This window comes from Cryptomeria japonica, unplaced genomic scaffold (genome assembly GCF_030272615.1).
Source record: "Cryptomeria japonica unplaced genomic scaffold, Sugi_1.0 HiC_scaffold_76, whole genome shotgun sequence".
Taxonomy (NCBI): Eukaryota; Viridiplantae; Streptophyta; class Pinopsida; order Cupressales; family Cupressaceae; genus Cryptomeria; species Cryptomeria japonica.
Genome location: NW_026728898.1, coordinates 292,501 through 303,658, shown reverse-complemented (window position 1 = coordinate 303,658; position 11,158 = coordinate 292,501).

Sequence of the window (11,158 nt, the reverse complement as noted above, 5' to 3'; positions counted from 1 at the left end):
GTTATGAGCTTGTCGCAGTGTGTACTTAGCAAACCGCGACCCACGTGCGAATCCACCCCGGCCACCCACCCCCGTCGAGGTGCACACCCTCCCTCGCGAAGTGCGCCCCGTTCGCCAAGTGTGAGCCCTGCCCGGGTGCGCGCACCTTGCTAGGGCGTCGGGTGTGCACCCGGCCCGGCCTACGTGCGTGCACCTGGAGGGGGCGTCGTGTGCGTGCAGTGTCCCGTCTGCAACGCGGTGCCCACACACCACCTCGGGCGCAACGACCTGCGCTCACATGTGGGCCGAGTGCACCTTGGTGCATGTTCGGGGCGCCTCGGGTGCACGCTCGATCTTGCCCCGGTGCACCAAGGCGCTCGGTTTGCCCCGGGTGCGCACTTGGTGCAAGGTGGGCACCCAAAATAGGGATCAAGCACCAAAACACAAGTTTCGGGATGCAAAATGGGACCCAAGGACCACAAATGCGTTCCAAGACCCATGATGGGTCCACGAGAACAAAAATGTGTTCCGAGACTTAATAAACAAATATTGGGTTTTAGGAGAAGAAACATGCTCTGATGCCCAAAACGAGAATCGACCCCGAAAAGGCCACAGGCCAAAAGTGGGATGCGAGACAAAAAAAAATGGGACCCGAGGACCAAAATTGGGTTCCCAGGTCGAAGACAGGGCAACCGGACAAGAAACGACCTCTAAGGCTCGAAATGAGTCCCGACGACTAAAACTTGACAAGAAGCACCCATCAGGCACCCAACTCGACACCCATGGGATGCCGACCCACCCGGGCTTCCACCTAGCACACCTTGGCACCCACCCACCCTCGCACCCAACCTCGCACCCAACTTAGCACCTTTGAACCCACATTGGCACTCACCCTGACCCTGGCACCTTGGAACCCACATTGGCACTCACCTTGACCCTGGCACCCACCTTTGCACTCACCTTGGGACCCACCCTGGCTCCCACCTCGGCACCCACCCAGACACCCACCTTGGTTCCTTGGCACCCACCTTGGATCCTTGGCACCCACCCCGACACCCACCTTGGCACGCAACTTGGCTACTTGCCACCCACCTTGGCTCCTTGACGCCCACCCCGACAACCACCCCGTGACCTACCCTGGCTAGGGTTGGTGCACACCCACCCTGGTGCCCACCTTGGCACCCACCCTATGACCCACCTTGGCACGCACCTTAGTACCCACCCCGTTACCCACCCTAGGACCCACCCCGTGACCCACCTTGGCCAGGGTGGGTGCACCCACCCTGGTGCCCACCTTGGCACCCACCCATCCTAGCACCCAGCCTGTGACCGGGCTTGGAACCCAACCTTGCACCCGCACCCGTCTTGGCCAGTGTGGGTGCGCACCCATCCTGGCACCCACGTTGTGACACACCCTTTAACCCACGCACCCTAGCACCCACGTTGGCACCCACCTTGGAACCCAACCTAGCAACTTGGCACCCACCCCGTGACCCACCTTGGCATCCACCATAGCAGTCGCCGACTTGGCACCCACCTCGGCACCCACCTTGACACTTGTGGACCCACCTTGCCACTCACCCTAGCATCGACCCATCCTAGCACCCACCCTGGCACCTTTGCACCCTAGCACTCACCCATCCTAGCACCTAACCTGTGACCCACCTTGACACTCACCCTCGCACCCACCTTGGAACCCAACCTAGCACCCACCCACCCTGACACCAACCCTAGCACCTACCCACCCTTGCACCCACCCTGTGACCCATCTTGGCACCCACCCATCCTACCACTCAACCTATCACCCACCTTCTCACCCACCTTGGCATCCACCTTAGCACCCACCCACACTGGCACCTTGGCACCCACCTCGGGCAAGGTGGGTGCACACCCACCCTGGCACCCAATTTAGAACCCACCGAGCATGTTACCCACCTTGGCACCCACATTGCAGCCCACCCTAGTACCCACCCTATGACCCACATTGGCATCCACACCCTAGCACCCAGGCACCTCGACACCCGCCTTGACACCCACCCTAGCACTGAACCTGTGACCCACCTTGGAACTCACCCTAGAACCCACCCACCCTGTGAACCACCTTGGCATCCACCTTAGCACCCACCCACCTTGGCACCCACTCTAGCACTCACCCATCCTAACACCCAACTTGTTACCCACCTTGGCACCCGCCCTCGCGTCCACCTTGAAACCCACCCTAGCACCCACCCACGCAGGAGCCCACCTTGGCACCCAACCTAACACCCACGCATCCTGGCACCCAACTTGTGACCCACCTTGGAACCCACCCTAGTACCCACCTTTGAACCCACTATATCACCAACCCACCTTGGCACCCACCCTATGACCCTCTTTGGAATCCACCCTAGCACGCACCCACCCTGGCACCCACCATGGAGCGCACCCTAGCACCCACCCACCTCGGCACGCACCTCAACACCCACCTTGGTGTGCGCACTGCGCCAACCTCTCAAAGACCCTATGTGGTGCGCTCCAAAGTGTACACCTTTGGTGCGCTCCAAGGTGCGCACCTTTGGTGCACACCGAGGTGCACACCAAAGTGTGCACCGAGGTGAGCACCAAAGTGCACTCCAGGGTGCACACCAAGGCGTGCACCTTTGGTGCGGTCAATGCAAACGAATTCGGAAGTTGGGGTCGATGTCCTAATCGCTGCTGCAGACTACACGTATGAGAATCGGACAAATAGCTTTATATAGGGGAGGTGTTGCGTTTGATGGGTCGACTCCCCTGGTTGTGTGCACTGCACCAACTTCAAAGACCCTGTCTTGTTTAAGAAGTCAAAAGTTGGGGTGGATGTCCTAATCATTGCTGCAGTCTACGCATGTATGAGAATCAGACAAATAGCTTATATAGGGGAGGTGTTGCATTCGGTGGGTTGACTCCCCTGGTTGTGCGCACTGCGCCAACCTCAAAGACCCCGCATAGCAGAAGAAGTCGGAAGTCGGATTTTGGTGAGCACCAAGGCGTGCACCTTTGGTGCGGTCAACGCAGACGAATTCAGAAGTTGGGGTGGATGTCCTAATCGTTGTTGCAGGCTACACATGTATGAGAATCAGACAAATAGCTTATATAGGGGAGGTGTTGGGTTTGATGGGTCAACTCCCTTGGTTGTGCGCATTACGCCAACCTCAAAGACCTTGTTTTCGTTAAGAAGTCAAAAGTTGGGGTCAATGTCCTAATGGCTCCTGCAGGCTACACATGTATGAGAATCGGACAAATAGCTTATATAGGGGAGGTGTTGGGTTTGATGGGTCGACTCCCCTGGTTGTGCGCATTACGTCAACCTCAAAGACCTTGTTTTCGTTAAGAAGTCAAAAGTTGGGGTCGATGTCCTAATTGCTCCTGTAGACTACACATGTATGAGAATCAGACAAATAGCTTATATAGGGGAGGTGTTGGGTTTGATGGGTTGACTCCCCTAGTTGTTCGCATTACACCAACCTCAAAGACCTTGTTTTCGTTTAGAAGCCGAAAGTTGGGGTCGATGTCCTAATTGCTCTTGCAGGCTACGCATGTATGAGAATCAGACAAATAGCTTATATAGGGGAGGTGTTGGGTTTGATGGGTCGACTCCCCTGGTTGTGCGCATTGCGCCAACCTCAAAGACCCTGCATTGCGGATGAAGTCGAAAGTCAGAGTTTGGTGTGCTACAAGGTGTGGTCGAAGGTGCTCACCTAGGTGTGCACCTTTGGAGCACAGGAAAAGTGCCCTCCAAAAGTGCGCACCTTTGGAGTGCACAAAAGTGCCCTCCAAAAGTGCGCACCTTTGGAGCGCAGAAAAGTGCCCTCCAAAAAGTGCCCTCCAAAAGTGCGCACCTTTGGAGCGCAGAAAAGTGCCCTCCAAAAAGTGCCCTCCAAAAGTGCGCACCTTTGGAGCGCAGAAAAGTGCCCTCCAAAAAGTGCCCTCCAAAAGTGCGCACCTTTGGAGCGCAGAAAAGTGCCCTCCAAAAAGTGCCCTCCAAAAGTGCGCACCTTTGGAGCGCAGAAAAGTGCCCTCCAAAAAGTGCCCTCCAAAAGTGCGCACCTTTGGAGCGCAGAAAAGTGCCCTCCAAAAAGTGCCCTCCAAAAGTGCGCACCTTTGGAGCGCAGAAAAGTGCCCTCCAAAAAGTGCCCTCCAAAAGTGCGCACCTTTGGAGCGCAGAAAAGTGCCCTCCAAAAAGTGCCCTCCAAAAGTGCGCACCTTTGGAGCGCAGAAAAGTGCCCTCCAAAAAGTGCCCTCCAAAAGTGCGCACCTTTGGAGCGCAGAAAAGTGCCCTCCAAAAAGTGCCCTCCAAAAGTGCGCACCTTTGGAGCGCAGAAAAGTGCCCTCCAAAAAGTGCCCTCCAAAAGTGCGCACCTTTGGAGCGCAGAAAAGTGCCCTCCAAAAGTGCGCACCTTTGGAGCGCACAAAAGTGCCCTCCAAAAGTGCGCACTTTTGGTGCGCACCAAGGCGCTGGTTCGGTCGTTGCAGGCGAGTTCGGAAGTTGGGGTCGATGTCCTGAGCGGAGGTGCAAACTACACAGGTGTCGGAATCGGACAAATAGCTTATATAGGGGAGGTGTATGCTTCGATGGGTCGACTCCCCAGGTTGAGCGCACCGCGCCAACCTCAAAGACCCTACGGTATGGATGAAGTCGGAAGTTGGGTCCGATGACCGATTCGATTAGTAGGTATGCTCATGAGGTCGGAATTTGGGTCCGATGACCTGCCATGTGCAGGAAGGCGAATGTTGACACTGTGCGTTGCAAGGTGCACACCAAGGCGCTGGTGCGGTCTTTTTAGTCGAGTTCGGAAGTTGGGGTCGATGTCCTGATCGGAGGTGCAAGCTACACAGGTGTGGGAATCGGACAAATAGCTTATATAGGGGAGGTGTATGCTTCGTTGGGTCGACTCCCCGGGTTGAGCGCACCGCGCCAACCTCAAAGACCCTACGGTATGGATGAAGTCGGAAGTTGGGTCCGATGACCGATTCGATATGTAGGCATACTCGCGAGGTCGGAATTTGGGTCCGATGACCTGCCACGTGCAGGAAGGCGAATGTTGGCACTGTGCGTTGCAAGGTGCGCACCAAGGCGCTGGTTCGGTCGTTGGAGGCGAGTTCGGAAGTTGGGGTCGATGTCTTGATCGGAGGTGCAAACTACACAGGTGTGGGAATCGGACAAATAGCTTATATAGGGGAGGTGTATGCTTCGTTGGGTCGACTCCCCGGGTTGAGCGCACCGCGCCAACCTCAAAGACCCTACGGTATGGATGAAGTCGGAAGTTGGGTCCGATGACCGATTCGATATGTAGGCATACTCGCGAGGTCGGAATTTGGGTCCGATGACCTGCCATGTGCAGGAAGGCGAATGTTGGGACTGTGCGTCGCAAGGTGCGCACCAAGGCGCTGGTGCCGTCGTTGCAGTCGAGTTCGGAAGTTGGGGTCGATGTCCTGGTCAGAGGTGCAAACTACACAGGTGTGGGAATCGGACAAATAGCTTATATAGGGGAGGTGTATGCTTCGATGGGTCGACTCCCTGGGTTGAGCGCACCGCGCCAACCTCAAAGACCCTACAGTATGGATGAAGTCGGAAGTTGGGTCCGATGACCGATTCGATACGTAGGCATATTGGCGAGGTCTGAATTTGTGTCCGATGACCTGCCATGCGCAGGAAGGCGGAATTTGGGTCCGATGACCGAGTTGATGGCGTGCCATGCGCAGAAAGGCGGAATTTGGGTCCGATGACCGAGTTGATGTTGATGGCCCGCCATGCACAGGAAGGCGGAATTTGGGTCCGATGACCGATTTGAAGGCGTGCCATACGCAAAAAGGCGGAGTTTGGGTCCGATGACCGAGTTGATATTGATGGCCCGCCATGCGCAGGAAGGCGGAATTTGGGTCCGATGACCTGACATACGCATGGAGTCCGACTCGGGGGCCGATGTTCGATTCGATGACTTGCATTGTGGGTAAAGTCGGAAGTTGTGGTCTTTGACCCGATTCGATGACCAGACTTCGGCTGCTTGAGAATCGGACAAATAACTTATATAGGGGAGGTAGTGTTCTCGAGCATCCTCCCCCCGTGCCCGTTTATGTCGATTGATGCTGGTGCTCGACTGGTTGGAGCGCTCGGATGCAAAAATCTTGCACCAGGATTTATCGATTGTGATGGACACGGCAAGTCTCCTGATTGCTATGCAGGAGCTCATCGTGAATCTCTATGCGGCCTTGGTATGGACTCGACCTGCGGAATGGTTCGGCAATGGTAGTCGCTCCAACACGTCCTTGCAATGGCCACAGAGGTGATTCGACTAGAGCTCCAGTCTAGCTTTTGGGTTGCTTGGCGGACTGGTATAGCCGCGATCGAGTTCCGGCCATGAACGTTTTAGATAGCTCTTGGGCTTTCTGGGACGGAAGTCGGAAGTTTGGGCTGTTGTCCGATTTGATGACCATTCTTCGGATGTGTGAGAATCGGACAAATAACTTATATAGGGGACTGTGTTGTCTCACGCAGCCCCCTCCGTGCCCCTCTATCTCGACCGATGTTGGTGCTTGAAAGGGTTGGGATCGCTCGGATTTATAAACGTGCACCACCATTTGTCGAGTGTGAGGGACGCGGCAGGTCTCCTAAATGCTATGCGGGCGCTCTCTGAGAATCTCTATCCGGCCTCGACACAGACTAGTCTTGCTGAATGGTTTGGCACTGGTAGTCGATCCAACACGTCGTTGTTGTGGCCGCCTAGGCGATTCGATTCGAGCCCCCGTCTAGCTTTTGGGTTGCTTGGCGGATTTTGCCCTATCCGCAAGTGAGCTCGGTCCCTAAACGTTCGAGAAACCCGATTGCTATGCGCCGACTCTCTTTCTTGCGAGCCTCCATCTAGCTTTTGGGTCTCTACGGAACGGAAGTCGGAATCTGGGACCGTTGTTTGATTCGACGAGGCAGACTACGGTTGTGCGAGAATCGGACAAATAACTTATATAGGGGAGGTGTTGACTGGAGCATTCTCCCCCGTGCCCCTCTAACTCGACCAATGCTGGCGCTCGAACGGTGGTAGCGCTCGGATTTTCATTGAGCGCCAGCATTGGTCGATTTAGAGGGGCATGCGAGATTCCCGAATGCTATGCGAGGGCTCTAACGGAAATGTCTATTGGTTTCGGTATGGATGCAATTGCGAGTGGTTCGGCAAAGGTAGTCGTTCCGATGCGTCCATGTCGTGGCCAAATCGATAATTCGATTTGAGCCCTCGTATAGCATTTGGGTCTCTCGATGTGATTCCGCATTCCAGTCCCTTTGGGCACTGCTTGAGCCGCATCCCAGGGGGTTCCCTTCCCAATAATCTGCCTCGCAACCCGATTGCTATGCGGTGAGGCTCCTCGGCCGCCTCGGAACTATCTGTGTATCAGACGCATCGCGGGATAAGGGGTTGGCAACGGTAGTCGCCCCAAGCGCGTCCGATGCTTGGACCATTCCGAGGCGGCCCTGAAGCCTCTTCCGTCTAGCCGTTGGGTCCTTCTCGCCGCATCCCTCGCCTCGCACCCCGATTGCTATGCGGTGAGGCTCCTCGGCCGCCTCGGAACTATCTGTGTATCGGACGCGTCGCGGGATAAGGGGTTGTCACTGGTAGTCGCCCCAAGCGCGTCCGATGCTTGGACCATTCCGAGGCGGCCCTGAAGCCTCTTCCGTCTAGCCGTTGGGTCCTTCTCGCCGCATCCCTCGCCTCGCACCCCGATTGCTATGCGGTGAGGCTCCTCGGCCGCCTCGGAACTATCTGTGTATCGGACGCGTCGCGGGATAAGGGGTTGTCATTGGTAGTCGCCCCAAGCGCGTCCGATGCTTGGACCATTCCGAGGCGGCCCTGAAGCCTCTTCCGTCTAGCCGTTGGGTCCTTCTCGCCGCATCCCTCGCCTCGCACCCCGATTGCTATGCGGTGAGGCTCCTCGGCCGCCTCGGAACTATCTGTGTATCGGACGCGTCGCGGGATAAGGGGTTGTCACTGGTAGTCGCCCCAAGCGCGTCCGATGCTTGGACCATTCCGAGGCGGCCCTGAAGCCTCTTCCGTCTAGCCGTTGGGTCCTTCTCGCCGCATCCCTCGCCTCGCACCCCGATTGCTATGCGGTGAGGCTCCTCGGCCGCCTCGGAACTATCTGTGTATCGGACGCGTCGCGGGATAAGGGGTTGTCACTGGTAGTCGCCCCAAGCGCGTTCGATGCTTGGACCATTCCGAGGCGGCCCTGAAGCCTCTTCCGTCTAGCCGTTGGGTCCTTCTCGCCGCATCCCTCGCCTCGCACCCCGATTGCTATGCGGTGAGGCTCCTCGGCCGCCTTGGAACTATCTGTGTATCGGACGCGTCGCGGGATAAGGGGTTGTCACTGGTAGTCGCCCCAAGCGCGTCCGATGCTTGGACCATTCCGAGGCGGACCCGAAGCCTCTTCCGTCTAGCCGTTGGGTCCTTCTCGCCGCATCCTTCGCCTCGCACCCCGATTGCTATGCGGTGAGGCTCCTCGGCCGCCTCGGAACTATCTGTGTATCGGACGCGTCGCGGGATAAGGGGTTGTCACTGGTAGTCGCCCCAAGCGCGTCCGATGCTTGGACCATTCCGAGGCGGACCCGAAGCCTCTTCCGTCTAGCCGTTGGGTCCTTCTCGCCGCATCCCTCGCCTCGCACCCCGATTGCTATGCGGTGAGGCTCCTCGGCCGCCTTGGAACTATCTGTGTATCGGACGCGTCGCGGGATAAGGGGTTGTCACTGGTAGTCGCCCCAAGCGCGTCCGATGCTTGGACCATTCCGAGGCGGACCCGAAGCCTCTTCCGTCTAGCCGTTGGGTCCTTCTCGCCGCATCCCTCGCCTCGCACCCCGATTGCTATGCGGTGAGGCTCCTCGGCCGCCTTGGAACTATCTGTGTATCGGACGCGTCGCGGGATAAGGGGTTGTCACTGGTAGTCGCCCCAAGCGCGTCCGATGCTTGGACCATTCCGAGGCGGACCCGAAGCCTCTTCCGTCTAGCCGTTGGGTCCTTCTCGCCGCATCCCTCGCCTCGCACCCCGATTGCTATGCGGTGAGGCTCCTCGGCCGCCTTGGAACTATCTGTGTATCGGACGCGTCGCGGGATAAGGGGTTGTCACTGGTAGTCGCCCCAAGCGCGTCCGATGCTTGGACCATTCCGAGGCGGCCCCGAAGCCTCTTCCGTGTAGCCGTTGGGTCCTTCTCGCCGCATCCCTCGCCTCGCACCCCGATTGCTATGCGGTGAGGCTCCTCGGCCGCCTTGGAACTATCTGTGTATCGGACGCGTCGTGGGATAAGGGGTTGTCACTGGTAGTCGCCCCAAGCGCGTCCGATGCTTGGACCATTCCGAGGCGGCCCCGAAGCCTCTTCCGTGTAGCCGTTGGGTCCTTCTCGCCGCATCCCTCGCCTCGCACCCCGATTGCTATGCGGTGAGGCTCCTCGGCCGCCTTGGAACTATCTGTGTATCGGACGCGTCGCGGGATAAGGGGTTGTCACTGGTAGTCGCCCCAAGCGCGTCCGATGCTTGGACCATTCCGAGGCGGACCTGAAGCCTCTTCCCTCTAGCCGTTGGGGCTTTCTCGCCGCATCCCTCGCCTCGCACCCTGATTGCTATGCTGTGAGGCTCCTCGGCCGCCTTGGAACTATCTGTGTATCGGACGCATCGCGGGATAAGGGGTTGGCAGTGGTAGTCGCCCCAAGCGCATCCGATGCTTGGACCATTCCGAGGCGGCCCTGCAGCCTCTTCCGTCTAGCCGTTGGGGCCATCTCGCCGCATCCCCCACCTCGCACCACGATTGCTATGCGGTGAGGCTCCTTGGCCGCCTCGGAACTATCTGTGTATCGGACGCATCGCGGGATAAGGGGTTGTCACTGGTAGTCGCCCCAAGCGCGTCCGATGCTTGGACTATTCCGAGGCGGCCCTGCAGCCTCTTCCGTCTAGCCGTTGGGGCCATCTCGCTGCATCCCCCACCTCCTCGGCCGCCTCGGAACTATCTGTGTATCGGACGCATCGCGGGATAAGGGGTTGGCAGTGGTAGTCGCCCCAAGCGCGTCCGATGCTTGGACTATTCCGAGGCAGCCCTGCAGCCTCTTCCGTCTAGCCTTTGGGGCCATCTCGCCGCATCCCTCGCCTCGCACCCCGATTGCTATGCGGTGAGGCTCCTCGGCCGCCTGGGAACTATCTTCGTATCGGACGCATCGCGGGATAAGGGGTTGTCACTGGTAGTCGCCCCAAGCGCGTCCGATGCTTGGACTATTCCGAGGCGGCCCTGTGGCCTCTTCCGTCTAGCCGTTGGGGCCATCTCGCCGCATCCCCCACCTCGCACCCCGATTGCTATGCGGTGAGGCTCTTCGGCCGCCTTGGAACTATCTTCGTATCGGACGCATCGCGGGATAAGGGGTTGTCACTGGTAGTGGCCCCAAGCGCGTCCGATGCTTGGACTATTCCGAGGCGGCCCTGCAGCCTCTTCCGTCTAGCCGTTGGGGCCATCTCGCCGCATCCCCCACCTCGCACCCCGATTGCTATGCGGTGAGGCTCCTCGGCCGCCTTGGAACTATCTTCGTATCGGACGCATCGCGGGATAAGGGGTTGTCACTGGTAGTCGCCCCAAGCGCGTCCGATGCTTGGACTATTCCGACGCGGCCCTGTGGCCTCTTCCGTCTAGCCGTTGGGGCCATCTCGCCGCATCCCCCACCTCGCACCCCGATTGCTATGCGGTGAGGCTCCTCGGCCGCCTTGGAACCATCTTCGTATCGGACGCATCGCGGGATAGGGGGCTGTCACTGGTAGTCGCCCCAAGCGTGTCCGATGCTTGGACCATTCCTAGGCGGCCCTGAAGCCTCTTCCGTCTAGCCGTTGGGGCCTTCCCGCCCCATCCCTCGCCTCGCACCCCCGATTGCTATGCGGTGAGGCTCCTCGGCCGCCTTGGAACCATCTGTGTATCGGACGCATCGCGGGATAAGGGGTTGGCACTGGCAGTCGCCCCAAGCGCGTCCGATGCTTGGACCATTCCGAGGTGGCCCTGAAGCCTCTTCCGTCTAGCCGTTGGGGCCTTCCCGCCCCATCCCTCGCCTCGCACCCCGATTGATATGCGGTGAGGCTCCTCGGCCGCCTTGGAACTATCTGTGTATCGGACGCATCGCGGGATAAGGGGTTGGCACTGGTAGTCGTCCCAA